At 40.6% G+C, this 17,210-nt stretch overlaps 1 long non-coding RNA gene across 1 annotated transcript in view; it reads left to right on the top strand.

The window, feature by feature from the left end:
* The first annotated feature begins 479 nt into the window (after positions 1-479).
* The window catches only part of LOC104650210 (uncharacterized), a 40,857-nt gene continuing 24,126 nt past the window's right edge, over positions 480-17,210 (top strand). The window contains exons 1-2 of the long non-coding RNA XR_012516631.1: positions 480-7,635; positions 16,024-16,126. This is a non-coding gene — a long non-coding RNA (uncharacterized LOC104650210). The remainder of the gene's footprint in view (positions 7,636-16,023; positions 16,127-17,210) is intronic.

The following is a 17,210-nucleotide window of genomic DNA, read 5'->3' as shown; positions in this document are numbered from 1 at the left end:
GTTAGGTGAGTCTTTAGTTAAAGAAAAACTAAAGTGAGGTCTGAAGAATGGCAGTGATGGTGGGCATGGGGAATAATGGATTCAAGTAGAATTCCAGAGATAAAATTGCTTAGACTTGGTTAGCAATAGGATGGGTTGGGGTAGAGAGGAAGTTGAGGGTGACTCCAAGATTTCTGACTTGGGAAACTAGATGTTTGTTGGTGCAATTTCACTGAGATAAGGAACAAAGACCTGGGAACCAGGTTAGGGTGGTTGGGGGCGGTGATGGGTTCCATTTTAGGCATTTGAATTTGAGGTTCTGATGTTACCTCAAGGTAAAGCTAGGCAAGAGACAGATACATGGATCTGACGCTTGGGAGAGCAGTCTATGAGGGGATGTAGATTTGACATCTGGCAGCATATATGTGGTAGCTGAAACCATTGAATGGCATAAAGATGACCTACTTATGTGTAATATTTGGCCCAGACAGTGCTTTTTTTTTTTTTTTTTTTTGAGACAGAGTTTCGCTCTTGTTACCCGGGCTGGAGTGCAATGGCACGATCTCGGCTCACCCCAACCTCCGCCTCCTGGGTTCAGGCAATTCTCCTGCCTCAGCCCCCTGAGTAGCTGGGACTACAAGCACGCGCCACCATGCCCAGCTAATTGTTTGTATTTTTAGTAGAGACGGGGTTTCACCATGTTGACCAAGATGGTCTTGATCTCTTGACCTCGTGATCCACCCACCTCGGCCTCCCAAAGTGCTGGGATTACAGGCTTGCGCCTCTGCGCCCGGCCGACAGTGCTTTTTAACTGTGACCAACAGTGTTTTTTTTTTGTTTTTTTTTTTTAACTCGAGTGAGTATCCAATATTGTAAATCAGTAGATTGTACATAATAATATTTCCAACTTAAAATCTGATGACACTGGACTTACATTCCCATAAAGTAAAGGCTATTTGGAGCTAAGTAGCAATTGCTCCCTCTGGAATGAACTTGTACTCTCCAGTTCACTGTAGTTCTCACCCTGTTCTTAGAGTAAATGCCAAGACTGGGTATGGTGATTACTTACAACTATAATCCCAGCACTTTGGAAGGCCAAGGCAAGAGGATTGCTTGAGATCAGAAGTTCAAGGCTGCAGTGAGCAATGATCATGCCACTACACTCCAGCCAGGGCAACAGGTGAGATCACGTCCCCCCCCCCCCAAAAAAAAAAGTTTAATGCCAAGATTAAGGGCTAGTTGCTGTTGTTCATTATGTCTATGATTTTGTTTTCTTCCACTTGTTTATTTTTACTAATTTCTATTACCTGCATGGTATTTGAAATTGCAATCACTGGATGAAGAAGGTCAATTGAGTCCTGATGGGAGACAGAGAAGGTAATACTCAACACTTATTCTATGCTTGTTAATTAACATTTATGGCAAGATAATTTACCAGTGTCTGTCTCCTACTCTTTGCCAAATGGGATGACTAGTAGGATAAAAAGATAGTTTTACTCATCTTTTTTCCAGGAATACTAGATTTCTTGTCTCATGGAATTGTTTGCTTATTTTTTGAGACAGGGTCTTACTCTGTCACCCAGGCTGCAATGCAGTGGCATGATCTCAGCTTACTGCAGCCTTGACCTCCCAGGTTCAAGTGATCCTCCCATCTCAGCCTCCAGAGTAGCTAGGACTGCAGGCACACACACTACCACACCTAACCCTCCAGGGTTCAAGCAGTTCTCCTGCCTCAGCCTCCCAAGTAGCTGGAATTATAGGTGCCTGCCACCGCACCCAGCTCATTTTTGTATTTTTAGTAGAGACAGGGTTTCACCATCTTGGCCAGGCTGATCTCAAACTCCTGACCTGCCTCAGCCTCTCGAAGTGCTGGGATTACAGGTGTGAGCCATTGTGCCTGGCCTGTAGTGTTATTTAAAGGTAGGAAGGCAGTTAACAATTTATTATAAACCTTTTTCACACACTGTAAACTTTCTAAACATTTTTTTTTTTAATTGAGATAGAGTCTTGCTCTGTTACCCAGGCTGGAGTGCAATGGCATGAGCTTGGCTTACTGCAACCTCCCTGCCTCCCAGGTTCAAGTGATTCTCCTGCCTCAGCCTCCTGAGTAACTGGGATTATAGGCATGTACTAACACAACTGGCTTTTTTTTTTTTTTTTTTTTTTGGAGATGGAGTCTTGCTCTTTTCACCCAGGCTGAGTTCAGTGGCGTGAGCTTGGCTCACTGCAACCTCTGCCTCCCGGATTCAAGCAATTCTCCTGCCTCAACCTCCCGAGTAGCTGGAATTACAGATGCCACCACCACACCCGGCTAATTTTTGTATTTTTAGTAGAGACGGGGTTTGTTTTCCATGTTGGCCAGGCTGGTTTCAAACTCCTGGGCTCAAGCAATCAGCCCACCTCTGCCTTCCAAAATGCTGGGATTACAGGTGTGAGCCACTGATGCCTGGCCTAAACATCATTTTTAATGACTATGATATTTCCTGAAGTGGATATACCATAATAGTTAACCATTCTGTTGTTTTTTGCTTTTAGATGGTTTCCAATTTTTGATACTGTAAGACCTGTTTAATATTTATACATATTTATATTTTGCTTTTAAGCATTTTTTTAAAACCCATAAAACTTGTCATGAATTTCAGATTATTTCCTGAATTCCATACTTGTTATCACTGTGCTTCTGTCTCTCCTTAGGTGACTTAGCCACTTTTCTAGTTAATTATTTCAGCATTGACTTCTCAAATGAGCTTCAATCTCATAAATCCAGTTGCTTGATAAACATCTCCAAGCTTGATTCCCCACAAGTACTCAGACCTAACATTTTCATTATTTAGGGCATTATCATCTGTCCCAACCTGCTCTTCCTGTTGTATCCCCCAAATCAATATCACCTAGTCACCCAAGCAGGAAACACAGGAGTCATTCTATGCTGCTTTCCCTTCATCCTTCCCAAAAGTAGTCACCAGCTTTTGCTAATTTTAGCTGGAGTTTCTCAAATCTGCCTTTCCTCCCGCCCTTACAGTCACTCTGGTAGTTCAGACCCTCATCATTTCTCCTGTAACCTGTGCAGTAATTCATTTGTAGCTGATCCTAGCTGATCTCTGTTCCTCCGGCTTTGTCCATCTTAAATCCTTTTCCCTCACTACTAACAAAGCAGTCTACCTAAAACAAAACTGACCATGATACTCCCCTCCTTGAAATCCTTCAGTGAGGCCATACTTCCTATGTGGTATACAAAGCCCTTTACCTCCTGATATCCTACTTCTTCAGCTTCTCTTGCTCTTTCTTGCTCTCCATTTATTATTCTAGTAACAGAGGATGTGTGAAGTTTTCCGTGAGTCCCCCATGCCGTTCAGTGTGTTCATGTCTTTGTGTATCATGATTTTGATTTCTTGGTCTGGAATGCCCCACTACTTTTTTCCACCTAATTCTTTTTTTTTTTTTCCTTCATATCCTGATTGCATTATATCCTGATTAATTCCTAATTGTCCTCCTACCCCAATTCGAGACTCATATCCTCAGGGAACTTACCCTGAAGGTCCAGGTTGACCTAAATGTCCCTTCTTTCTGCTCTATATAGTGCTTATCTCTGCTTTTCAGTTAAAACACTTTAAACATATTTACTTTGTATACTTTTTAAAAACAATTTTAGTATCTGCAGTCTGTATATGTCTTACTTATCAGTTTGCAGTCTCTCTTGACTCTGCTCATGGTAGTCTGTTTCCTTGTATGCTTGATACTTTATTAGGAACTCACGTTTGGTTAAACTTTAACTTTGAAAATCTTGAGAGGTCTGGGTTGAGATAATTTGTCTTGGTTTCTTCTGTGTGCTAGGGAACACTATATTTATTTATTTATTTTTATTTTTATTTTTGAGATGGAGTCTCGCTCTGTCGCCCAGGCTGGAGTGCAGTGGTGCAATCTCGGCTCACTGCAACCTCTGCCTCCTGAGTTCAAGCAATTCTCCTGCTTCAGCCTCCTGAGTAGCTGGGATTACAGGAGCCTGCCACCACATCCAGCTAATTTTTTTATTTTAAGTAGAGTGGGGTTTTACTCTGTTGCCCAGGCTGGTCTCGAACTCCTGACCTAAAGTGATCTGCCCACCTCAGGCTCCCAAAGTATAGGGATTAGAGATATGAGCCACCATACCCATCTGGGAACACTATAAACCTGGGACTAGATTTATTTTTTGAATTGGGGTTTATCAGACTGTGAGTATGGTGTACATTCAAATGCTGAAACTACATGAGACTAGGGCTATGATTATAAATGATTAGGGAAAACTGTTAATATTATTAGTCCTTTCCACCCAGTTTTGCCATTTTTGTCTATTTCTCTAATGTGTGTCTCCTCCCCATTCTTACTGTTACCAGAGACAGACTGGTTTTCTTGTTGGTTCGTGTTGCCAGTATGCAAATTTTTCTCTTCACTTCATCAACAGATGATATAGCCCATTTGGGTGCCTGACTTTATGTTCAGTTCTTAGATTCAGCTCCTCTACTTTATCAAGTCTAAATACTATTCCTCAGTGATGCTGATAATCAGCAAAATTTTAGGTTTCTATGTTGAGCATATTTTTAGGGCAGCCCTGTAGGGATGTTCTCTGTGGTACAATGACTTCATGAGTGCAAGTCTTAAGTGGATCCTAAGATAGGATCTTGGATCCTGAAGACAGTTCAGAATATTTGCAGAAGAGCAGAGTCCCTCAACACCCATTCCTTAGTCACCTTCCCTTCGCAGGTATCTGTGGGTCAAATGTTTCCTTTGTAGTTGAGCTAATCTGGAGATCAGTGCTAAAATGTTAGAGTCTAAGCTCTGCACCCAGGAAATAAAATCTTATTGGACAGAGCATACATGTATCTTTCTTTCTTTCTTAAATAATGGGAGATTTTTCTTTTTCTTTCTCTCTTTCTTTTTTTTTTTTTTTAAGTAAACCAGCCAGTTATTATTTTGTAGTAAGATGTAGAACTTTTACCATGCAGACTGAAATATCTGTTTCAGCATGAAAAGTACATTTTTTTCCTAGAGGCAGTTACATGGAAAACCAGGTTATTATGAGGTTATTTAGCGAGTGTGGAATCCAAACAAGAGGAGACTAATCTTAAGACCTATAACTCATCCATGAAGGCTTGGGGCACACTTTCCTATCACCGGAACACCTTAACCTCCAGAAAGCTGTGAACTCTTCCCTCTCGGTCTTGGTCTGGCTGAGTACTGCCACTGGTCAGTCACTTCCTGCATCCATACCATCAGGCCGGCTTGGCCTAAGAGCTGTATCTCTGGTCACTAGTTTGTGTTGTAACAGCCATTGTTATTAACAGTTAAGGTTCTGAAGGGGACATGTCAATTGCTCCCATATACCAACTGCAAGACACAATAATCCTGTTAGTTTGTTCTCCCAAACCCACTCCACTCAGGTTTATCAGATAATATGCTCTGTAAGGTTCTTTCCAACCCCATTAGCACATACATGGATTACCTATAATGTAACCTACCTTCCTTACTTAGGATTGAGGTTTTAACTTTTTTTTTTTTTAACCTCCCTCACAATTTGCCCACAAGGGAATTCCCTGTGGGCCTCAAGATCTTTATTCTAAAACAGTTATGCTGAATTTCACCCTGGCAATGTAAACTGATAGCTTATCAATGTAAACCTATCAATGTAAACACCTACTATATGTAGGTGTGTGTGTCTAATGGACCTTATGCAAATCCAAAAGCCAGCAGAGCAGACATTAAATCTTAAAAGTTCTAAAACAATCTCCTTTGACTTCATGTTCTGCATCCTAGGCACACTGGTGTGAAGGATGGACTTCAGAGGCCTCAGGCAGCCCCACCCCCATGGCTTTACCCATTCCATGTGGCTGTGCTCATGGGTTAGGTTGAATGAATGCCTGCAGCTTTTCCAGGCTGAGGTTGCACACTGCCAGTGGCTCTGTAATTCCAGGGTCTGGAGGACAATGGCCCTGCTTCCACAGCTCCACTAGGCATTGCCCTAATACAGGTCTCTATGGGGGCTGCAATCTCACATTCCTGATTGGCATTACCTTAGTAGAGGCTCTCAGTGGTAGCTCTGCCCCTTCAGCAGGCTTCTGCCTGGACACCTAGGCTTTCTGATGCATCCTCTGAAATCTAGGTGGAACCCACCAAGACTTCATCACTCTTGCATTCTGGGTGCTTGAAGACTTAACACCATGTAAAAGCTGATAAGGCTTATGGCTTGTGCACTCCAGAGCAGCATCCCAAGCAGTACCTGAGGTTCTTTGAGCTGTGGCTGCAGCCAGAGTGGCTGGGATGTGACAGCAGCATTCTAGGCAGCACAGGGCACAGAGCCCTGAGCCTGTCCTCTGAAAACCATTCTGTCCTCCTGGACCTCTCAGCTTGTGATGGTAGAGGCTGGCTGTTTTCTGAAGTGCCTTTGGGGACTTTTCCCATTGCCTTAACTATTAGCATGACTTTTAGTCATGCTCTCTTACAAGTCATATCTCTTGCAAATGGTTGATCCACAGCACTCTTGGATTCCTCTCCTGAAAATGCTCTTTCCTTTTCTATTACATGGCCAGACTACAAATTTTCCAGATTTTTATACTCGGCATCACTTTTAATTATAAATTCCACCTTTAGATCTGTGAAAGGTAAATAAATCTCAGACCTCAAAATCACTAAGCCAAGGGGAAAGTCAAGCTGGGAACTATGTTATGAAAACCTGCCTCTCATTTTATTCCTAAAGAAGATAACTACAAAGATAAAAAAGCTACATACCTCCCTCACAATTTGCTCAAAAGGAAATTCCTTGTGGGCCTCAAGATCTTTAAAACAGTTCTGTTGAATTTCACCCTGGCAATGTAAACTGATAGCTTATCAATATAAATCTATCAATGTAAACTGTTAGGTGTGGGACAAAAAGTCATCCCTCTGAGACAAATGCATATCTGATTGCTTCCTCTGCCCTATTGTTTATATAAAATGCAGATTCACTGAGCCAGACTAAATTGTGTATTCAGAGAAAGGCTGATCAAGGACTCAAAAGAATGCAATCTTTTGTTTCTTATCTACTTATGACCTGGAAACCTTCCCTTCCCTCTCTTTGAGTTGTCCTGGCTTTCCAGACTGAACCAATGTACATCTTAAACATATTGATTGATGCCTCATGGCTCCCTAAAATGTATAAAATCAAGCTGTACCCCAACTCCCTTGGGTACACGTCATCAAGGCCTCCTGAGGCTGTGTTATGGATGTATCATCGAGACCTATCTCAGATATTTTGAGTTCACAATTTGGTAACCATGAAGGGATTCTGAATGGAGGTGCCCTAACCTTTGAGAAATCTCCTTTTGGTGCTTAGTACCAGCTTGAGCTATCCTTATGACTCAAACCAACGGAACAATTTGCTGATGCCTGGGAGCTCCCTTCCCTCCAGAGAATCCCTGGTCTCCCCAAATTTGGTTGAGATCTAATGTTTATTTTGCTGTACAACTTTTCTGGAGTTGTACTTGCTTCCAACAAGGAAGGCAAGTTTTCCCGCTTCCATGCTGATGGTGGGCAGGTAACTCCTTTCTGGAGTTTCAGCTCCCTTCCAACAAGGAAGGTGAGTTTGAGCTTTTTCCTGCTTCTAGGATGATGGAGAGCAGTCTTCAGCCTGAGCTCCGTTCCTTGGTAAGTAGCTGAATTGGGTTTTGGTCTTGGCTATAGTTAAGATTAACAACCAGCTAGTCTTAATTTTTCCTTATTGTTAGAGCGCTTAGTAATTGTATACATGGTATGATCATTTGTTTGGTTAATTGTTTTTTGTTTCATTTGTTTGTTCCTGTTTTTGTTGTTGTTTCTGTCTCTTTTTGAGGAAGCCCAATTAGGGAAAAGGATCAGGGGAAAGCAAAGAGATAAAGCAGATAGGCTATAATAGATCTGCCTTTCTTTGTGTCCCAGAACACATAGCCCTCCTGTGCAGATAATGTACATAACTCACAGTCTTCCTGCTTATCATCAAATGGTTCTATTTATCATCAAATACCTTGGCTGACAGAAAAATTGCAAATTAGCTCCTCTGCAACCTTGTCATCCTCAGTACTGCATATAGCACTCTGCAGCCCAAGAACCAGCCTGTAAAATCTCCAGCAAGCCTTTGTTTCCTTGAGGTCAGCTCCTCTCTTGCTGATTCCGTTACTTGAAAGGGGTCCCAATCTAAACCCCAAGAGAGGGCTCTTGGATCTCACGCAAGAAAGAATTCAGGGCTAATCCATAAAGTGAAATCAAATTTATTAGGAAAGTAAAGGAAGAAAGAATGACTACTCCAAGAATGGCTACACCACTAATTTTTATGTTTTTAGTAAAGACAGGGTTTCACCATGTTGGCCATGCTGGTCTCAAACCCCTGAGGGCTGCTGGTTGCCCATTTTTATGGTTATTTCTTATTTCTTTCTTTCTTTTAAGAGATGGGGTCTCGTTATGTTGCCTAGGTTGGAGTGCAGTGGCTATTCACAGGCGCAATCCTGCTACTGATCAGCACGGGAATTTTGACCTGCTCTGCTTCCAACCTGGGCTGGTTCACTCCTCCGTAGGCAATCTGGTGGTCCCCTGCTCCCGGGAGGTCACAATACTGATGCTGAACTTAGGTCGGACACCTAATCAGCATAGTGCACTACAGCCTAGAACTCCTGGACTCAAGTGATCCCCCAGCCTCAGCCTCCTGAGTAGCTGGGACTACAGGCGTGTGCCACTGTGCCGAGGTTATTTCTTGACTATATGCTAAGCAAGGGGTAGATTATTCATGCCTCCCCTTTTTAGACCATATAAGGTAACTTCTTGATGTTGCCATGGCATTTGTAAACTACCATGGCCCTGGTGGTAGTATAGCAGTGAGGACAACCAGAGGTCCCTCTTATGGCCATCTTGGTTTTGGTGGGTTTTGGCTAGCTTCAGCTCCTTTATTGCAACCTGTTTTTATCAGCAAGGTCTTTATGACCTTTATCTTGTGCTATCCTCCTATGTCATCCTGTGACTTAGAATGCCTTTTTTTTTTTTTTTTTTTTTTTTTTCCGAGACAGAGTTTCGCTCTTGTTACCCAGGCTGGAGTGCAATGGCGCGATCTCGGCTCACCGCAACCTCCGCCTCCTGGGTTCAGGCAATTCTCCTGCCTCAGCCTCCTGAGTAGCTGGGATTACAGGCACGTGCCACCACGCCCAGCTAATTTTTTTGTATTTTTAGTAGAGACGGGGTTTCACCATGTTGACCAGGATGGTCTCGATCTCTCGACCTCGTGATCCACCCGCCTTGGCCTCCCAAAGTGCTGGGATTACAGGCTTGAGCCACCACGCCCAGCCTAGAATGCCTTAACCGTCTGGGAATGCAGCCCAGCAGGTCTCAACCTGATTTTACCCAGCCCCTATTCAAGATGGAGTTGCTCTGGTTCATATGTCTCTGATAATTCTGCCCATTTCTTTTTTTGCAACATATTTTCATACTTTCTCTAATAAATCTGCCTTTCTTTACCTACAACTGTTTTGGTAAGTTTTTGGTTTTGTTTTGTTTTCTGAGACAGAGTCTCACTCTGTCACCCAGGCTGCAATACAGTGGCACGATCTCGGCTCACTGCAACCTCTGCCTCCTAGGTTCAAGCGATTCTGTTGCCTCACCCTCCTGAGTAGCTGGAATTACAGGCATGTGCCACCACGCCCAACTAATTTTTGTATTTTTAGTAGACATGGGGTTTCACCATGTTGGCTATGTTGGTGTCAAACTCCTCAAGTGATCCGCCAGCCTCAGGCTCCCAAAGTGCTGGAATTACAGGCATGAACCACCACACTCAGCCATGTTGGCCAGGCTAGTCTCAAACTCCTGACCTCAAGTGATCTACTTGCCTTGGCTTCCCTAAGTGCTGGAATTACAGGTGCCCAGCCTGTCTTGGTAAATTCTTTTACTCCTGCATTACCAGCTCAGATAGTCACCACTCACCCGTGACATTTTTACCATTGGGTTTGACCAACTCTATCCGACAATCAAATATGAAGGAAAGTTCCAGAGTATGAGGAACCAAGCCTCTGAATTGGCTAAATTCCCACAGCTGGAAAAAAGGTGGGGTGGGGAAGGGTGAGGAAAAAATGGCCAGGACAGCAAAAGAAGAAAAAAGGGGGAAGATTCTTGATTTTGACGACCTGAAGGGTTTTATTTACATAACAAGGCCACCTTTTTGCCAGCCAAGCCAAACTGAAAGGGCAATGGTTGTCGTCCCACACTGTAGTTTGGTAGCTAAGGTTTTGCTATTTTTTTTCACCACAACAGGCTGGGTTTGATTCCTAAATCAGGCCTTTTCTAGTTTGATATTTGTGCTATTTTTGAAATATCAACAATTTGTCCTAGCTAAAATATAGTAGTGAGATTTAGAATTTTTTTTTTTTTTTTTTTTTTTTTTTAGATGGAGTCTCTGTTACCAGGTTGGACTGCAGTGGTGCAATCTTGGCTCACTGCAACCTTGGCATCCTGAGTTCAAGCAATTCTCGTGCTTCAGCTTCCCAAGTAGCTGGGATTATAGGTGTCCACCACTATGTCCAGCTAATTTTTGTATTTTTGGTAGAGACAGGGTTTCGCCATGTTGACCAGGCTGGTCTCAAACTCCTGACCCCAGGTCATCTGCTGGCGTACGCCTCCCAAACTGCTGGTATTACAGGCATGAGCCACCACATCCAGCCAAAAAAATTTTTAAAAGAGCTCAATGTTTAAAAATCAACTTAATTAAAAGCTAATATCCAAGGGGTGTGTGTGTGTTTGGCCTTTGTGGTTTTCTCTCCTAGGACCTTGTTTTGTTTTTTTCCTTTTTTTGTTTGTTTGAGAAAAAGGTTTTTTTTTCTTCTTAGTCAACTGAATTCTGTTTTCTTCATTTACTTCTGCTGTCTCTCCTTTCTCTTGCCACCATCTCCTGCATGAGGAAACTTAAAATAGTTTCTAACAGCCTGGGATTCCTTAAAGAAGACAGAGAAGGTGCCAGACTCCTTTTTGGGAAGAAATCTCTGTTTTATCTTATGGAACCCTAAGAGTGTAAACAGACAAGTTCATCTCAGATCTTAAACGGTTTGCTTTTATATTGTGTTACCTGATTTTTTTTTTTTTTTTTTACTAAAATCATTATTACAACAGAGCTATTCTTTGGTATTTAAATCAAGGAATAGTATAGTTTAGACAGTTAGATAAATGCCTTTGTTTAAAAAGAAAAAAAGTGTACTGTAAAAGCCTCACATGGTCTAGCCTGATAATAATTATCTGTTTTTTGGAGACTCAGGATTCACTGTGTGTGCTGCCCAGAGCTCAAAGATCCTATTTGAAACTAGCTTTTATTTAGAAATACCTATCTAAATAAAATTGGTCTGCTTATACAAATTATAGAACTCTAAGATAGAGTTCTATAATTTTTTGTTTGATTCGGCATCCATTTTAAATCTCCCTTTTAACACTACCAGATTCTTTCTCTTTGTACTTTGAGATGTAAATTTCCCTATCTAATTTTTTGCCTAAGAGTTGTTCCTTTAATATGTAAATTTAGGAGTATCTAGCTGACCACTACCTAAGTTAATAGGGTGCCTAGGATAAAACAGGTTATCAAGAAATTGGGAGGCAGATTTGAGAAATTTCTCCCATCCTACTGATACCGGAGAGGGTCAGGGAAGTGCTGGGTAGAGAAAGACAGGGTCTCTGGCAAGGGCTCCACTTTTGCTGTTATGCTCACGGACCTAAGTGAGGACAGGCACTCCTGTTTTTATGCCCAAATGTTGCATTTTCCAAGGCCACCCTGGCCTGTCACACTCCCATCCTGTGCCTATAAGAGATACTATTGGGCACACACACAAGCAACTGGACGTCAAGAGGAACACACTGGCAGAAGAACACACCAACAGAAGCCGGCAGGCCATTGAGAGCCGAGCAACATGGATGCGGAGGGAAATTTGGCTGAGAGCGGTCAGAGGAGAGCCTGGCCACTGAGCAGCCCAACTCCAGGGGAAGACTGCTTTCCTGCTTCATCCTCCTTCTGGTTCCCCATTCATCTGTGAAGAGCTACTTCCACCACTCAGTAAATCCTTGCACTCATTCTCCAAGACTATGTGTGATCCAATTGTTTGGGTACACTAGGGCAAGAACCCTCAGGATACAGAAGGCCCTCTGTCCTTGTGATAAGGCAGAGGGTCTAATTGAGCTGATTCACACAAATCACCTGCTGATGGCTAAACTGAAAGAGCACAGCGTAACACATGCCCACTGGGGCTTTGGGAGCTGTAAACACTCAATCCTAGACACGGCCATGAGGTCGGAGCCCATGCTCCCCACAGCCTACCCATCCCCATGCTCCCCTGGGGGTTCAAGCATGGAGGCACTGAAGAAACAAGTGTACACCCCCGTTGTACACCCAAGGATGATAAAGGAAAACTCCTCCCATTTCACTACCACTTGGCTAGCCCTGTGATCATTAAACTCTTTCTTTGCTGCAAAAAAAAAAAAAAAAAAAAAAGAAAAGAATTTGGAAATCTAAAGTAGGAAAAAAGAGGTCTTATGAGTCTGTAAGATCTGATTCTATCTGCTTGTCTAATACATCTATGTATTTATGTGTCATGTATATGATGTTTCATTACTAAAAATATATAAAAGAGCTTTAATTAATTGGCTTAAAGAAAAAAGTGCTTGAATCAAATACTTTATCAGAAAAAAATGAGACTTTAAACCAAATGCTTTTTCAAGTTCATGTGACTTAAGTAAATCTCTAATAAATAAGCTGCTTTTTAAAATATTGGTGAAGTAGAATTAGAAATGGCTTCAGAATTGTAAACATACATTATTGTTTAGATTTATTGGTCAAGTGGATTTATATTTATCTCTGCTAGATGTCAACATTTGTCATGAAGGTTATAAAGCTATGAATGTAGCCCAAAAGATAAATGTTGTTTATGTAAAATTTGATACATAAGGCATTTAATATTGTTTAGTTAATGAAAACAGCTAAATGCTGAGTTATTTGGTAAACAAAACAAAACAAAACACCATTTATCTAACCTTAAGTTTCTTAGGAAAATCTGAAATTCACAGGTTATAAAAATGGTTAACCATATGAAAACAGGTCAACATCACTGATGATTAGAGAAATGCAAATCAAAACCTCAATGAAGCTAGATAAAGTGGTTCTTGCCTGTACACCCAGTACTTTGGGGGCCAAGGTGGGCAGATCACTGCAGGTCAGGAAGTCGAGACCAGCCTGGCCGACATGGTGAAACCTCATCTCTACCAAAAATACAAAAATTAGCTGAGCATGGTAGTGCGTGCCTGTAATCCCAGCTACTCAGGAGGCTGAGGCAGTAGAACCGCTTGAAACCATGCTGGGTGACAAAGTAAGACTCTGCCTCAAAACAAAACCCCCAAAACCCACAGTGAGACATCATCTCACACCAGTCAGAATGGCGATTATTAAAAAGTCCAGAAACAACAGATGCTGTCAAGGTTGCAGAGAAAAAGGAATGCTTTTATAATGTTGGTGGGAGTGTAAATTATGGAAGACAGTGTAGCAATTCCTCAAAGATCTAGAGGCAGAAATACCATTTAACTCAGCAATCCCATTACTGGGTATATACCCAAATGAATACAAATCATTCTGTTATAAAGATACATGCATGTGTATGTTCATTGCAGCACTATTCGCAATAGCAAAGACATGGAATCAACTCAAATGCCCATCAGTGATTGACTGGATAAAGAAAATGTGGTACATACACACCATGGAATACTATGCATCCATAAGAAGGAATGAGATAATGTCCTTTGCAGGGAAATGAGGGAGCTGGAAGCTGTTATCCTCAGCAAACTAACGCAAGAACAGGAAACCAAACACTGCATGTTCTCATTTATAAGTGGGAGCTGAACAATGAGAACATATGTACACATGAGAGGGAATAACACTCACTGGGGCCTCTTGGTGGGAGGGAGAGCATCAGGAAGAGTAGCTAATGGATGCTGGGCTTAATACCAAGGTGATGGGTTGATCTGTGCAGCAAACCACCATGACACACATTTACCTATGTAACAAACCTGCACGTCCTGCACATGTATCCTGGAACTTAAAAGTTGAAGGAAAACAAAAAACAAATGATTAACAAGCAAATAAGTTTATTTCTGATGCTTTTTGTTTGTTTGAGACAGAGTCTCGCTCTGTCATCTAGGCTGGAGTGCAATGGTGTGATCCTAGCTCACTGCAGCCTGCAACTTCTGTCTCCCGGGTTCAAGTGATTCTTGTGCTTCAGACTCCCAAGTAGCTGGGATTACAGGGATGCACCACTATGGCCCAGCTCATTTTTGTATTTTTGGTAGAGATGCAGTTTTGCCATGTTGGCTAGGCTGGTCTTGAACTCCTGGTCTCAAGCAATTTTCCTGCCTTGGCCTGCCAAAGTACTGGGATTACAGGCATGAGCCACTGGGCTGGCTATCAGAGAAATAACTTTAAATGATAGCTATCATAGTTTTCATAAGTAATCTGGGTAAACTACTTAAAAAATTAGGTAAATGTAATGGAATAAATGCTTGTAAATAATCCTATATAATTTAAAATCTAAAGTTTTATTAAGTTAAATAATAGATATTCATTAAATGGGTCATTTACTTTTTTTTTTTTTTTTGAGATGGAGTTTTGCTCTTGTTACCCAGGCTGGAGTGCAATGGCACGATCTCAGCTCACTGCAACCTCCGCCTCCTGGGTTCAGGCAATTCTCCTGCCTCAACCTCCTGAGTAGCTGGGATTACAGGCACGTGCCACCATGCCCAGCTAATTTTTTGTATTTTTAGTAGAGACGGGGTTTCACCATGTTGACCAGGATGGTCTCAATCTCTTGACCTCGTGATCCACCCGCCTTGGCCTCCCAAGTGCTGGGATTACAGGCTTGAGCCACTGTGCCCGTCCGGGTCATTTACTTTTTAAAAAAATTATAGAAATATATTTTTCTAAAAAAAGAAATGTGTTCTTATTTAAAGAAAAATAATTTTTGCCTAATTCCAAGGTTATTTAAAAGTTTATGAAACAAGATACAGGTAATCAGTAAATAAGAGCAATGTAAAGTTACAAATATAAAGAGTTGTTTTTGGCAAGATAGGGAAAATAATTTTGTGTAAGAAAGAATATTGTGTGGTAAATTTTTTGTCCTAAAATAAAATAACTGGTTATTTAAGAAAGAGGGATGCCTAGGATAAAACAGGAAGTCCAAGCATGTTATAAATGATTTATTTCAAGTTGTCTGTAGTTAAAGGGCAACTATTTATAGTAGTGTTTCTAGAGACTGGGTTTTGATCTAAAAAAATCAAACACTAAATAATTGGTTAGAATGACAAAATTTTCTTAAGATATTGATTTACTCTTAATAAAATTAGAAGAGATTTAAATTTTTTTAAGCCCAAAATTCAACTTTGATTGCATTTTGCTGTTTTCAGCTTTCTCTCTCCTATTAAAAGGCCTAAAATAGTAACTCTCCTTCAACTCATTTTCAGCTTCTATAAGTTTTTTCCCCTCAGGTTCTAACTATTTGTTGTGGCCTGATGCTAAAAATGTTTTATCTTAAAGGTCTAAAGGAAATGTTTTCTTCTAACATAATATCCTGTGTTCTTGGCTTTAAATTGTTCTATAATTGAAAATTTTCACTTATGACCCAGTAAACATTCTTTCTATATCTAATTCAAATACTATTTTCATTAGTTTCGACTTGCAGATTATTTAAATGGATTCCCCATAGGGAACAGAAATTGCACTGCAGAATGTCTTTTCTTTTGCCTTTTGGTAACTGGCCTAACAATCAGATTTTGTGTTTTATTGAAATAATTTCTATATCATTATTATTAAGTTTTGGTTTACTTAGAAAGCATGAAATTTAAAAACATTCTAAATTAAGATTATTGTATTCGTGTAACTTTCTGTATGTGCTTTTCAAATTTTTATGCCATTAAGTTACAGGGTTTGACTCTTGGGTCTGAAAAGGACACCAAGTCCTGCAAAATCTTAAACACTGACAGGAGTTAAATCCTCATTTTCAGACCTGGGAGAAGATGCCAATCAAAATAAACTGCTTTTGTGAGACACAGGACCAGAAATGAAAAGTATTCAACTTTCTAAGACTCAAGGACTATCGTGGAAGAGGTGGGTGCAAGAGATTGTAAGGGCTGATGTTGAGAGATTAAATTAGTTCAGTTTCTCTATAAACCTAACCATTAATGTCAAAAGCTCACTGATGCAAGACCAGTATACTGCTGGTCTTCAAGCATTTTCTTAGAGCATTAGCCCACTCATTAATAAAAGGTTATACAACTTATAAAAAAGTTTATGGAAATTATATCTTATGGTCAAGATGGCTAAAATTTTATAGATTTTGTTTATAAAAGTTTTTTTGGGACCGAGTCTTGCTCTGTTGCCCAGGTTGGAGTACAGTGGCACAATCTCAACTTACTGCAGCCTCCACCTCATGGGTTCAAACAGTTCTCCTGCCTCTGCCTCCCAAATAGCTGGGACTACAGGCACATGCCACCACATCTCGCTAATTTTTGAATTTTTAGTAGAGACAGGGTTTCATTATGTTGGCTAGGCTGGTCTTGAACTCCTGACCTCAAGTGATCTACCTGCCTCAGCATCCCAAAGTCCTGGGATTACAGGCAAGAGCCACCACACTCAGCCTGTTTATAAAATTTTGAAAGATTTAGTTGTCCTCATGCTGTCTTTATTAGGGTTTATTGTTTATTTATTGTTTATTGTTTATTATTTATTGTTTAAGTCTCCTCTCAAAGAATAAAAGTTTTTTCCTTTTTGAAATCTTTGAGTTATCATTTTGGCTAAATAAATGAGTTATTTTACAATAATCCTAGTTTGTGATATCAAGTATTATATTTGACAAACCTTCCAAAATCAAATTCTAACTTTGGTTCTAATTAATTTTTTTGATATTAGGTCCCCTGAAGCGCAAAGAAGTCATATTTGAATTATTTGATATAATAAAACCATATAGGAAGTTTTGTCATATGAAATGGTGTTTAACCTTCTTCATATTATATTTATATAAATGTATTATGAGTATATGTTCCAGAATTGTATGAGATTCCTGTGATTCAGATGTGTTTTAGTAAATGTTATCAGTAGTAATTATGATTATTATATGAAATTGTTGTATGCCACAGAAGTAACCAGATTTTCTCGTCAATTGTGTCTATGACTGTTCCAAGAGTTTTGTCAT

Source organism: Saimiri boliviensis, chromosome 2, assembly GCF_048565385.1.
Source record: "Saimiri boliviensis isolate mSaiBol1 chromosome 2, mSaiBol1.pri, whole genome shotgun sequence".
In the NCBI taxonomy this organism is placed as follows: domain Eukaryota; kingdom Metazoa; phylum Chordata; class Mammalia; order Primates; family Cebidae; genus Saimiri; species Saimiri boliviensis.
The sequence above is the reverse complement of the archived record's forward strand: the minus strand, read 5'-3'. Positions and strand labels throughout refer to the sequence as shown.